Source organism: Hoplias malabaricus, chromosome 8 (genome assembly GCF_029633855.1).
Source record: "Hoplias malabaricus isolate fHopMal1 chromosome 8, fHopMal1.hap1, whole genome shotgun sequence".
Taxonomy (NCBI): domain Eukaryota; kingdom Metazoa; phylum Chordata; class Actinopteri; order Characiformes; family Erythrinidae; genus Hoplias; species Hoplias malabaricus.
In genome coordinates, this window is record NC_089807.1 from 43,746,076 (window position 1) to 43,760,934 (window position 14,859).

Consider the following 14,859-nt stretch of genomic DNA (forward strand, 5'->3'; position numbering starts at 1 on the left):
AATCCCACAGTTGCAGCTGACATTAGCAATCCGCCTATGAAACGTTTAACCCGTTTGTTAAAACCACTTAGTTCTGATTGCGTTACGGTAAACTTTTGTAGCTGGTGGAGCATATAAGTTACGTCAGCTTCGGCATTGGCTGATAGCTTCCTCAGTCCATCTAACTCCATTCCGGCCAGTTTGCAAGGTGGTTATCGGTAGGTTTTTACTACACGCTTCGGCAGGATTCAACCGTACGAATACTCTCTGGGTATGGAGGCGGCAATTAGTGATTAGCAGTCCTGGCTGGTCTTTCAGTATTATTCCAGAGTCAGGACCCGGTTCAATCACTTCAGGGAGCACGGCGGTTCCTAGGGAGCCGACAATCAGGAGAATGAGCAGCGGGGCCATCCTACTGGGAGAGATGCTCATGGTTAGATTTAGGGTATTTACGGCGAGTCGTTTTTATACAAGTTATAAAATTTTCCACTACACCCCCCTTTTGATAAAATTTTCCTAGGATAAACACTCTACAATAATTGACGATGAGGGACTAGGATCTTGCACCCTGAGTGTCCTCAGTCTGGTTAGAAGCTTGTTGCCTGCTGAAGAGTGAGAGGTAAAGGGGAAAAAGGGATAGAAGAACTAAGGTGTGAGTAGAAGGCTGTAGTTGTTTTTTAACCAACACCCTTCTTGCCTTTGGTTCTATTGTTTATGACCTAACACAAGCGTTAGTATCCCCTACAAGTCCCATGGGGGTTGGGTGTGGTCTGATTTGGTTGCGGTGGACCCATTTGAGCTCAGTACTGCCTCAAACTTTGTTTATCTTGATCCTGTAAACAACGGGGGACAGTTTGTCTGTGATCTTATAGGGACCAGAACATCGGGGTAGGACTTTGCAGGCCAGATTCCCCCTTGTTTTTCGTGACCTTCCAACAGGTTGGACAAAGATGTAGTACCATACCATGTCCCCTATTTGAAGTTCGTCGTGGGATGCCTTGTGATCATAGTACATTTTGCGACCTTCTGCACTTTTTGCCAGTTTCTGCTGGGCGAAGGCGAAAGTGGCTTTGAGGTGTTTCTGCAGATCCTCCATATACTTATGAGTAGTGTAGGCTACTGCTATGCTAGCTTCACCTGGCTGATATAACAGATGTAGAGGCAGAGTCATCTGTCTCCCTGTCATCAACTCAAAGGGTGAGACCCCGATCCCATCATGTGGGGTCGCCCGTATGGCCATCAATACAAGGGGTAGCTTGACATCCCAGTCTCGCTGGTTTGCTGCTACGTACTTTTTCAGTATGCTAACAACAGTTCGGTTGGCTCGCTCTATCTGACCTGAGCTTTGAGGATGGTAGCTAATGTGAAGGCTGGCTTTTACTCCTAAGAGTTGCCAGAGCTGCTGCATGACCTCAGCTGTGAAATGTGTCCCTCTGTCACAGTCGATACGGCTGTGTAGGCCAAACCGTGAGAAGACATGGTTCATCAGTAAGTATGCAGTGGTTAGCGCTGTGTCATTTGGTGCGGGGAGGCATTCTACCCATTTAGTGAATGCACACGTGACTGTGAGGAAGTACTTGTTACCTCTTACTATTCGAGTAAGTGGTCCAACCCAGTCTATCTGGAGGTTTGACCAAGGGAAGGATAACCCTTTCTTTTGCAAGGGGGCTCTATGAAGAAGATTTGAGGATTGAAACTGGCAACATACCAGACAGCCTTTAATGTAATCAGCCACATCTTTTACCATGTGGGGCCAATATGCCACCTGTCGGAGTGCATGGTGTGTTGCTTTTACCCCTTTGTGTCCCACAAAAGGGGAGTCATGGGCATGCATCAGCATCACCCCCCCTGTGGCACTGAGGAACCACATGTACAGAATTCATGAACGCAGGTGAAGTGTGCGAGTAAGTGGTATGAACAAGCAAGCCTTTGACGACTTGGAGGGATGCTCTGGCGCCATATAGGTCTTTAAGGCCTAGTATGGTGTCAAAATCTTGGGCTGAGATGGGACATGTAGATGGGTTAGAGACATGGCTAAGCATTTTAGAAATAGATGGGTCCCGAGCTTGGAGAGTAATTAAGTCAGCGTCAGAAAAAGCAGGGTTAATAGAGACCATGGTAGTTTTAGCATTGTCAAGTGACGCCATCGCTACAGTTTGAGACCGTGTAATAGCTAGGACTTCGATGTCGGGCGGGTTTGGATAAAGGGAGGGATCGAATGTCCATGATGTGCCTTCGCGGGCCCCTTGTTTGGCTAAGCTATCTGCCTGGTCATTGAATTCTTTGTCATCTCCCGGGATCCGGGAGTGACCCCTCACTTTCTTCCAGTAGATCTGCAGGTCATGTGTGTCTACCAAGTGTTCACAAGCCGCGAAAAGCTCTGTGTGTTTGACTGGCTTTTTGTTTGATGTGGTGTAGTTGTTGGTTTTCCACAGTTTCAAGTGGCATGTGAAGCTTAGGCGCGCGTAGTTGGAGTCTGTGCAGATCACCAATGTTTTTACGCTTTCCTGGACCGCAGACTGAATTGTGATGAGAATTCCTGCTATTTCAGCATATTGGGAGGACTGAGCACCCAATTTGAACATTAGGGGTTCGTGAGGCCACCCGTTTATTCCGACAATACCCACCGCTGCCTTCAGGGTGTGTTCTCGGTGGAACGAACAACCATCTACATATGCAGTGACAAGGTCTTTGCATGTGTTAGGGTCGAAATAGTGGTGGTTAGCCATGGTAGGTAAGAGGGTTTCTGGAGCCTGTGGCACTTGGGAAGGAATGTCTCCTTCACATCGCCTGCAGGAAGCAAGGCCTGTGCCTAGGGGGCTCTTGTAATTTTGTGCGTAACGTACCTCCAAATCAAAGCTTTGGAGAGCCATTAGCCAGCGTTAGTTACTACACCCTCTCAAATTTGTTGGCTGTTCAGGAAAGTGACTGGCTGATCTTCTGACCACCTAGGTAGTTGGAGAAATGTTTGACTGCCCACACTGTTGCTAGTAGTGCTTTTTCACAGTCACTGTATTTGTGTTCAGCAGCCAGCATAGTTTTACTAGCATAGGCTATGACACGTTTGTCTCTGTCATGTAATTGATACAGACCAGAGCTGAGACAGACAACCCTACTTCTAGGTAGAATTCTTTGCTACTGTCAGGGTAGACAAGGTATGGGGCCTTGCACAGTTTCGATTTCAGTGCCTGCATGGCTTGTTCCTGGGCTTCGCACCAGGTGAATGGAGTATCCTTTTTAGTAGGTCATAAAGTGAATGAGCTAGATCCGCATAGTTTTCTATGAACTGGCGTGAGTAGTTGCATACTCCTAAGAAACTATGGAGTTCCTTAAGTTTGGTGGGTGCTGCGAGGTCTGTTACCCCTTGCACTCGACTCACTTGTGGTCCAACACCATCAGTGCTTACGAGCAGACCAACGTAATTCACCTTTGTTCTGCACCACTGACATTTGGAGAGTGATATTTTCAATCTCGTCAATGTGTGCCTGTAGGGAGTGGTTACGCATAAGTATATCCACATATATGAGGGTGCCCCACTCGTGGGCATCAGGGCATGCTTTGTTCAAGAAAATGTTGAACTCCGCTGGAGAGTTGGCATACCCAAAGGGGCACCGAGTGAATGTGTACTGTCGGTTTGCGAAGGTGAAAGCTAGCTTGTGTTGGTCTTCTGCTTGCACTGGGATGTTCCAGAAGCCAGAGGCTACATCGATGGTGGAAAAGTATTTAGCGTTTCGGACCGAGGGGAGTTCTTGCTCTAATTGTGTCATCGGCCACCGAGACAAGGGAACCTGTTGATTTAGTTTCTGATAGTCGATGGTCAGGCGCCATTTACCATTGGGTTTTATGACGGGCCATAATGGTGCTGAGTACGTGCTGTTGCAGGGTCGAATTATGCCCTTTTCCAGCAAGTCATCAATGATTTCTTGTACTGGTTCATAGGATGCCAACGGAATTTTGTATTGGCAGACACATGTGGGTGGTGCTCCTGGACAAGTGGGAATGCGCACTGAATGAATGTCAGTGAGACCACAGTCGAGACACAGTTGAATCTTTGGCAAAATATTTTTGGTATTTAAGAAGCACTTCACAGAGTTTCTCGCGTTCTTCTTCGGTTTGGAGGGCATCTGCCTCCTTTAGAACTTGTTCGACTTGAATCCTAAATTCAGAGTCAGATAGTTCTTTTGAATTGCTTGGATTTAAAGTGTCTTCTCCTGTTTCGGGGAGAAGAGATGGTTCCCAGGAGGATTCCAGGGATGAATCTACAGAAAGAACCATGACCGTCATTTGATCATCATCAGCAAGATCTATTCTGCAAATGGCATTTTTACCCATGTCCAGAGCCGAGAAGAGAGCAACAGCTCGTGTCGGATGAGTATGGAACACCTTTGATTCTGGAGGATCAAGAAGCAGGGATTCAGGCATTCGCAACTCGAAGTCATGGAATTTCGTACTGACCAACAAACCCAGAGGAGATGAATGAGGAATTGTCAAGGGTTGAGTGGTTTCATTACTTACGAACAGATAGGTGGATCTTGCTCGTGTTTCCACCAAAGGTGTGGCTTCGAGGGTGAGACCTAGTTCAAAGAACTGAGGTGACGGTTGGAAAAGCACATGAGCATGGCTTAAGTGTTGGCCAGGTTGCATGACCAAGCGGATGGGTACATTTGCGGTGTTCGCAGGTACCACAAGTGAACCTTGGTTAGTAACCTGACATACCTCAGGAATAGTTTGTCCTGAGCCTAGGTTCTTGGGATCTGAGGACCAGGTTTCTGTTGAAACATCAGTCAAGGACCACAGCACACTATTGAGGGTGTCTACGTGAACATCAAGGCGCACCAAGAAGTCACTTCCAATGTAAGCGTCATGTGGCAAGTTAGGGACAACCAAGAAATAATGGGTGAGTACCCTTTTGTTCCACTGGATTGTTAGAGTGCAAATTCCATCAGTGGGTGACATTACTATTGATGTCGGGTCGAGAGGAAAGCGACAAGGACTGCTCACCAAAGGAATATTTGGTTGAGTGAGGCGCAGGGTCTCAAAGAGGGTTTGGCTTATGGTGGACTTGTCAGTCCACATAGAACAACATTGTCAACATGATGCTCCTGCATTGTGAGACCATTCACGATGGGAAGGCCGGGAGTGTCTGTTGTGGAAGGCTTAGTGAAAGTGCACAGAAATGTGCTCCGCTGTTCTAACATGGCATTAGGGGGCCAGGAAAAGACTGCAGTCTCTGGTGTTGCCACCATGGGCTCAGTTTCCTCTTCCTCAAAGTGAGGGATCTGACTTGGTGGATCTCCTATTCATTCAGGCCGGATTTCAAGGTGGCAACACTGAGCTTCCCGGTGGTGTGGGGTGCAGATAGACAAAGGTTCACGCACTTGTGCCCAGATTTTTGACCTTTTGAAGTCAATCAGTGGTTCGAAGCGATTAAGGAGATCTTTGCCGATGAGGAAGGGAATTGTTTCAAGAGGAGACACATGAACTGGATGCACTAAAGTCATTGGTCCAATGGCTAAGTGTATTAGTGCCATAGATTGGGTCGTGAGGCCTGCATGTGAATATGGCTGAATTTTATGAGAACAGTTTTGGAGCTGTATCTCACGATTTTCACGCCGCGCAATGGCTCGAACCTGGTGGAACAAGGTGGTAGACATGAGGGTGACATCTGATGCGGTGTCCAGCAGGGCCTCATGTACTAACTCCTTGTTTGATCTCCTTCGGCTTAAAAGCGTCATAAACTGGTTCTGGTTTTCTTTACATTCCTGGGGGGTCACTGGAAAGTGTCCTGCTTAGCCTTTGTTGATGTGCGTGAGTTTGTGTGTGTGTGTGTGTGGGGGGGGGGTGCAGAGTCTTTCAGCACACACGCATTCTGTGGAATGTGGGGTTCTGTTCCAAAAAATCTTTATTCAGAGTGGAGAGTCTTTTCATTCAGAACTTTTCATTTCTTGGTTTGGTCCATACTCCACTACAGTAATAAGGTGAGCAGCTGGTCTGGTCTGGTCTGGTCTCGGCCGCTGGAGAATCCAGCAAACAATCTTCCATCAGTGGGCCACCATTTTCTCAGAAAGCAGTAAAGGGAAGCAGTTAGTTTGGTTGAGTGCAGCAGAGAATAAGAGCATGTGAATATTTTCATTAGTGCAGTGACGGATCTGACTGTAACAGACTGTGAGGAGGGAAACCAGAAGGAGCTCAGGCAAAGACATCCTTCCGCTCCAAACAAGAGAAATTGTGAGCACACCAGCAGCGTTTACCCTGATTCCCCATGTCCATGAGTTCCTAAAACGATAACCTTAGACAGCGGTTAGTTGCCAAAGGCTAAACTCAACAAGTGTGTGAGCCTAGACTTAAACATAGTGACTGTGTCTGCGTCCCGAACACTAGCTGGAAGATTGTTCCAGAGCTGAGGGGCTTTGTAGGAGACAGCTTCCCCCCCTGCTGAAGTCTTATGAATTCTGGGTACTAGTGAGAGGCCGGCGCCCTGAGATCTGAGTAATCTTGGCTGTTCATAGTGTGTGATGAGGTCTCGCAAGTATTCAGGGGCGAGACTGTGTAGGGATTTATACGTGAGTAAAAGAATTTTGTAATCAATACAGAATTTAACTGGAAGCCAGTGAAGGGCCAATAAGACTGGCCTGATATGATCAAATTTTCGAGTTTTAGTGGGGACCCTGGCTGCAGCATTTTGAATTAACTGGAGTTTACTCAAGTTTCTGCTGGAGCATCCTGATAAAAGTGCATTGCAATAATCTAATCTTGAGGTAATAAAAGCGTAAACTAATTTTTCCGCATTTGGGAGGGATAAGGAATTTCTGAACTTAGCGAGGTTCCGAAGATGTAGGAAAGCTGTTTTTGTAACGTTACCTGTAAGCTAATCAAATGATAGATCTGAATCAATTATAACACCCAGATTTTTAGCTGATGAACTTGGGAGAACAGGGAAGTCAAAATTTTGTATTAAGTCTGATACCTTATTTATAGCAGATTTTGGACCTAGAAGGAGAACCTCGGTTTTGTCGCTGCTTACCAGAAGGAAACTGTATGACATCCAATGCTTCACTTCTTTAACACTGTCCTCCATTTTCTTTAGTGTTGGTTTGTCATCTGGTTTGGCTGATATGAATAACTGTGTGTCATCTGCGTAACTGTGGAAGGTAATGCCACACCTGCTAATAACTCTGCCCAGTGGCAGCATGTATAATATGAATAGTAAATGTCCTAGAATGGAGCCTTGGGGAATTCCAAATCTCATTTTTGTATGAATAGAAGAAACATTATTTACTTTTACAAACTGATAGTGAAACTGAAACTGACTGCTTTAGAGTTAAGTGCTCTTATATTGAGTAGGCCAAACTTTAGGTCTGAGGGGAAGATACTACACTCTGTTTCTGATGGTTTAATAGTGATTAGGTTATGTGTCACACTCTGTGATGGACTGGTGCTGTGCCCAGGGCGTGTTCCTGTTTGCAGCCAGTGTTGGGAATTCACAAACTGTGGACCTTATTAGGATGAAGGGGTTACAGAAAATGAATGAATGAATAACATCTTTAGGAGAATGGCAGTGAGTGTGCTTATTATTTGGGATTGAGTTGGGTCTGTTTCTGGATTGAAAGGTACTGGGTGTTAACAGCTAGGGAGTGAGATAGCTAAGAAGGCGATTTTATCATTTTAAGTGCTTTAAAAGTTACATTAATTTAAAAAAGGTGGGGGACGCTAATAAAATATTAACTACAAACATTTTATCATTTCCAGATTTTGACTAATTTTGTCAGGAACGAGGGGCGAATTGAGGGAGGCGGACGCATTCGCTAAAACACGGGATAATTTAATATAAACAAAACAACGATACTTAAACAGGACACAAACAAACAAGGAGCCAAACAAGCTAAATAAAACAAAGGAAACTGGACAGGGAAAACAGGACAGACGGACGAAAAGCGACACGACGAAAAAGGAGAAGAAACGGGGAAACTCTAGAGACAGACGGACAGACTAAATAACATGACCAACTAAACACAGGATAAAGGGGAAATGTACGACAAACGGATGAGAGACAAGAGGGCTTAAATACTCACACAAACGAGACACACCTGGACAGATAACGAGGACGGGTAACACATGACACGGATGAGGAGGCGGAACAAAGGCGGAGACTCGAACATAAACAAAACAGAGCCATGTGCAAATAAAGCACATGGCAGGGACAACAGACTGACAGGACGAAGGCGTGACAGATGCCCCCCCCAAGAACGCGCAACTCCCGGGCGCGTACTCCTAAACCCCCCAGGAGCTGGCGCAGGAGAGGGCATGAAAAACATGACAGGACAACAAACCAACAGGTGACAGGACTCAGGACAGGACGGGAACCGACACAGGAGCTGGGGACACGACAGGACCGAATATACGAGACGGGACATGGGACATGACAGGAGACTGACAAAGGGGAGCCACAAGAGACGAGAACGGACTGGACAGGACAGGAGTGGACACATGGGAATTGACGGGAGACTGGACTGGAGACAAGACAGGGGACTGAACGTGGGGCGGATACGGAGACTGGACACGTTTGGGGACAGAAGACTGGACATGGACAGGTGACAGGACAGGGGACTGGAATGGAGACGGGACTGATGACAGGACTGAGTGCTGAGACTGAACGGGAGCAGAGACTGGTGACAAGACACTGGACAGGATAGGAACATTAGACTGGACAGAAGACAGGACAGGTGACATTACACTAGACTGATACGGAGACTGGACATGACCAACTGGGGACTGGACATGAGACAGGACAGAGGGTTGGAACGGGGACTGAACAGGAGATGGGACTTGAGACTGAACAGAGGGTTGAAAGGGAGGCTGGACAGGACTAACAGGGGACTGGACATGTGACGAGACTGAGGGTTGAAACGAGGACTGAACAGGACTAACAGGGGACTTGACAGGAGACGGGACTTGAGACAGGACCGATGGTTGAAACGGTGACTGGAGAGGAGACGAGACTTGAGACTGGACAGGGGGTTGAAACAAGGACTGGACAGGAGACGGGACATAGGGTTGAAATGGGGCCTGGACAGGACTAACAGGAAACTGGACTGGACTAGGTAGGGGAACAGGGACCAAGACATTCAGGGGAACAGACACAAACACAGTGACAGGGACTGGGACAGACACAAAGGCAGACACGGGTACAGGGACAAGGACAGAGACGGGAACCAGGACAGGGACAGACAAGGGAACCAAAGTAACAGGTGGATGCCCAGGACTGGCAAAAGTTTGTGGGGCAGACTGAGAAGCCAGCCTGGGCACAACTCTAGGGATTGGCCCCGAAGTCCTTCGGGCCGACCTACGGACTTGACCAGGAGCGGCCGGGGCCACAGTCACGGGGGCCGGAACGGCCGAGGCCACAGTCACGGGGACAGGAGCGGCCGTAGCCACAGTCACGGGGACAGGAGCGGCCGTAGCCACAGTCACGGGGACAGGAGCGGCGGGTGCCGCCATCAGGGGGACAGGAGCGGCGGGTGCCGCCATCGCGGGGACTGGAGCGGCGGGTGCCGCCATCACGGGGACTGGAGCGGCGGGTGCCGCCATCACCGACACTGGAGCGGCGGGTGCCGCCATCACCGACACTGGAGCGGCGGGTGCCGCCATCACCGACACTGGAAGCCCCGCAGCAACGTCCACGGGGGCAGGGGAACCTGCGACGTCGTCCACGGGGGCAGGGGAACCTGCGACGTCGTCCAAGGAGACAGGAGAGGCGCGCGCCGTGCTCTCGAGGACAGGCGCGGCTGGAGGCGCCGCGTTAATGAAGACAGGCGCGGCCGTTGGCGCTGCTTTTACAAGGACAGGAGTTCGTGCTGCTCGCCTGGCTCGCGCTGGAGCTGTAAAGGGTTTAGGGGGTTTCACAGGCGCACCCATTAGATCACCTCGAGGTGCGCCCCTGTTAGCCTCAGACCTCAGAGGTACGGAGGTGAGGCTAACAGCCCCTACCCTTAACGCCCCCCCAAAAATTTCCCCGGACCTGAGGGGGTAATCCTCCAGTGAGGGGGGAACTCCAGCACGGTTCTTTCGCCGACTCCTACGACTCGCGCTGGAGCAATCACTCGACTCATGAATCGACTCCTCCCGAAGGCGCTGAGCCACTGTGGCATGTATCTGTCGGAGCCGGCTACTCCATTCCACAGCCCTATTAAACGTATTTTCTGTGCTAGCTGCGTCCTGGTGGTCGTACATTCTGTCAGGAACGAGGGGCGAATTGAGGGAGGCGGACGCATTCGCTAAAACACGGGATAATTTAATATAAACAAAACAACGATACTTAAACAGGACACAAACAAACAAGGAGCCAAACAAGCTAAATAAAACAAAGGAAACTGGACAGGGAAAACAGGACAGACGGACGAAAAGCGACACGACGAAAAAGGAGAAGAAACGGGGAAACTCTAGAGACAGACGGACAGACTAAATAACATGACCAACTAAACACAGGATAAAGGGGAAATGTACGACAAACGGATGAGAGACAAGAGGGCTTAAATACTCACACAAACGAGACACACCTGGACAGATAACGAGGACGGGTAACACATGACACGGACGAGGAGGCGGAACAAAGGCGGAGACTCGAACATAAACAAAACAGAGCCATGTGCAAATAAAGCACATGGCAGGGACAACAGACTGACAGGACGAAGGCGTGACAGATGCCCCCCCCAAGAACGCGCAACTCCCGGGCGCGTACTCCTAAACCCCCCAGGAGCTGGCGCAGGAGAGGGCACGAAAAACATGACAGGACAACAAACCAACAGGTGACAGGACTCAGGACAGGACGGGAACCGACACAGGAGCTGGGGACACGACAGGACCGAATATACGAGACGGGACATGGGACATGACAGGAGACTGACAAAGGGGAGCCACAAGAGACGAGAACGGACTGGACAGGACAGGAGTGGACACATGGGAATTGACGGGAGACTGGACTGGAGACAAGACAGGGGACTGAACGTGGGGCGGATACGGAGACTGGACACGTTTGGGGACAGAAGACTGGACATGGACAGGTGACAGGACAGGGGACTGGAATGGAGACGGGACTGATGACAGGACTGAGTGCTGAGACTGAACGGGAGCAGAGACTGGTGACAAGACACTGGACAGGATAGGAACATTAGACTGGACAGAAGACAGGACAGGTGACATTACACTAGACTGATACGGAGACTGGACATGACCAACTGGGGACTGGACATGAGACAGGACAGAGGGTTGGAACGGGGACTGAACAGGAGACGGGACTTGAGACTGAACAGAGGGTTGAAAGGGAGGCTGGACAGGACTAACAGGGGACTGGACATGTGACGAGACTGAGGGTTGAAACGAGGACTGAACAGGACTAACAGGGGACTTGACAGGAGACGGGACTTGAGACAGGACCGATGGTTGAAACGGTGACTGGAGAGGAGACGAGACTTGAGACTGGACAGGGGGTTGAAACAAGGACTGGACAGGAGACGGGACATAGGGTTGAAATGGGGCCTGGACAGGACTAACAGGAAACTGGACTGGACTAGGTAGGGGAACAGGGACCAAGACATTCAGGGGAACAGACACAAACACAGTGACAGGGACTGGGACAGACACAAAGGCAGACACGGGTACAGGGACAAGGACAGAGACGGGAACCAGGACAGGGACAGACAAGGGAACCAAAGTAACAGGTGGATGCCCAGGACTGGCAAAAGTTTGTGGGGCAGACTGAGAAGCCAGCCTGGGCACAACTCTAGGGATTGGCCCCGAAGTCCTTCGGGCCGACCTACGGACTTGACCAGGAGCGGCCGGGGCCACAGTCACGGGGGCCGGAACGGCCGAGGCCACAGTCACGGGGACAGGAGCGGCCTTAGCCACAGTCACGGGGACAGGAGCGGCCTTAGCCACAGTCACGGGGACAGGAGCGGCCGTAGCCACAGTCACGGGGACAGGAGCGGCGGGTGCCGCCATCAGGGGGACAGGAGCGGCGGGTGCCGCCATCAGGGGGACAGGAGCGGCGGGTGCCGCCATCGCGGGGACTGGAGCGGAGGGTGCCGCCATCGCGGGGACTGGAGCGGCGGGTGCCGCCATCGCGGGGACTGGAGCGGCGGGTGCCGCCATCGCGGGGACTGGAGCGGCGGGTGCCGCCATCACGGGGACTGGAGCGGCGGGTGCCGCCATCACGGGGACTGGAGCGGCGGGTGCCGCCATCACGGGGACTGGAGCGGCGGGTGCCGCCATCACGGGGACTGGAGCGGCGGGTGCCGCCATCACGGGGACTGGAGCGGCGGGTGCCGCCATCACGGGGACTGGAGCGGCGGGTGCCGCCATCACGGGGACTGGAGCGGCGGGTGCCGCCATCACCGAAACTGGAAGCCCCGCAGCAATGTCCACGGGGGCAGGGGAACCTGCGACGTCGTCCACGGGGGCAGGGGAACCTGCGACGTCGTCCACGGGGGCAGGGGAACCTGCGACGTCGTCCACGGGGGCAGGGGAACCTGCGACGTCGTCCAAGGAGACAGGAGAGGCGCGCGCCACGCTCTCGAGGACAGGCGCGGCTGGAGGCGCCGCGTTAATGAAGACAGGCGCGGCCGTTGGCGCTGCTTTTACAAGGACAGGAGTTCGTGCTGCTCGCCTGGCTCGTGCTGGAGCTGTAAAGGGTTTAGGGGGTTTCACAGGCGCACCCATTAGATCACCTCGAGGTGTGCCCCTGTTAGCCTCAGACCTCAGAGGTACGGAGGTGAGGCTAACAGCCCCTACCCTTAACGCCCCCCAAAAATTTCCCCGGACCTGAGGGGGTAATCCTCCAGCGAGGGGGGAACTCCAGCACGGTTCTTTCGCCGACTCCTACGACTCGCGCTGGAGCAATCACTCGACTCATGAATCGACTCATGAATCGACTCCTCCCGAAGGCGCTGAGCCACTGTGGCATGTATCTGTCGGAGCCGGCTACTCCATTCCACAGCCCTATTAAACGTATTTTCTGTGCTAGCTGCGTCCTGGTGGTCGTACATTCTGTCAGGAACGAGGGGCGAATTGAGGGAGGCGGACGCATTCGCTAAAACACGGGATAATTTAATATAAACAAAACAACGATACTTAAACAGGACACAAACAAACAAGGAGCCAAACAAGCTAAATAAAACAAAGGAAACTGGACAGGGAAAACAGGACAGACGGACGAAAAGCGACACGACGAAAAAGGAGAAGAAACGGGGAAACTCTAGAGACAGACGGACAGACTAAATAACATGACCAACTAAACACAGGATAAAGGGGAAATGTACGACAAACGGATGAGAGACAAGAGGGCTTAAATACTCACACAAACGAGACACACCTGGACAGATAACGAGGACGGGTAACACATGACACGGACGAGGAGGCGGAACAAAGGCGGAGACTCGAACATAAACAAAACAGAGCCATGTGCAAATAAAGCCCATGGCAGGGACAACAGACTGACAGGACGAAGGCGTGACAAATTTAGTCTCTACACTTTTCACAGGCATAATTAATTATGGTACATTTTTACCATAATTACCTGTGAATATCACAGATGTCTGTTCAAAACTTAAAGGTCATTTCTGGGTGAGATGTGTGCAATAATCTCACTTTGTAATTTGTTTTCCATTCATGTGGTGACTTGCTTTGTTTTCATACAGTTGCACCCAGCAATAACAGACACCATAGGTTTCCAGAAAATATGTGTTATTACTTCTAGTTTCATTATAGAATTCCCACAGAAATGCAGGTTTTCCCTTCAGGGTTGGGCAGGGCTGAAATACTTTGGTACAGTCCTACAGCTATTTTATGATTTAGAGTTTATAAACTGAACCAAAACTTTTAAAAAGAGAGACTGAGCCACAAGCCAGGCCTTCAGCTCAGGACAAATAGACCAATAGTGAGTCAAATAAAATATATACAAATAAGGTCATATGACAATTTGTTGTTTTAAAAAGTTTTATATAAATGCATTCATGATTAAACTTTTTTGAAGCAGTAATAGATCAAACACAATATATATATGAACATGATAAAGTTGTTTTTTGTATGAAATTACACAGGTCCCTCCACAAGACTGACCATGGTTTCCATGAGAAAATAGAAGAGTTTGCTTACTGTGGGAGCAGTAGACATGTGTTTTTGTTTTTTTCAGTTTGTCTACTTACCTGTAACTGTAAAAACTGCTTGCGTAAGCCCAACGACTGCACTCAATTCATGTAAAATTCCTTGTTTGACTTCTCTGGAAATGTCTGAGTTTTTGAGGCATATGGCATGAAATCTTACACACGTAGTGAATTACAACATATATAAACAGGTTTCACATCAAACAACCTCCTCATTCCGGTCACATAATCACCAAAATCAGATTGAATGAATGAATGAACAACTAAACAAATAAATAATAACAATAAAGAGCCATGAATTCTGTAAAGTGAAAGTCTTCTAAACTCCTGGTCAGACTCAATCACTACATCCAGTTTATTCATTAAATAATAGATGCCACTTACACATGTGTACATAAACCCAAAATGGAAAAAGTCAAAATTCCTCTCCAGTGTATTTATTCTGAATGTTCATATGCAAACAACTGTGCATGTCCTTGTTCAAACAAGAATCCTTTAAGAACAGAAATATTACTTTTGACACACTTCAGTAAGATGTGCCTTTCAAATTCCTTCTACTGATAAACAGATATTGTCAAACAATCCAACCCCATGTCAACTTTTTTCAAGCAAACAAAATATCATAGTCCAAAACTAAGTGTTTACTGGACAATATATATATATATATATATATATATATATATATATATATATATATATATATATATATATATATAAATACCCT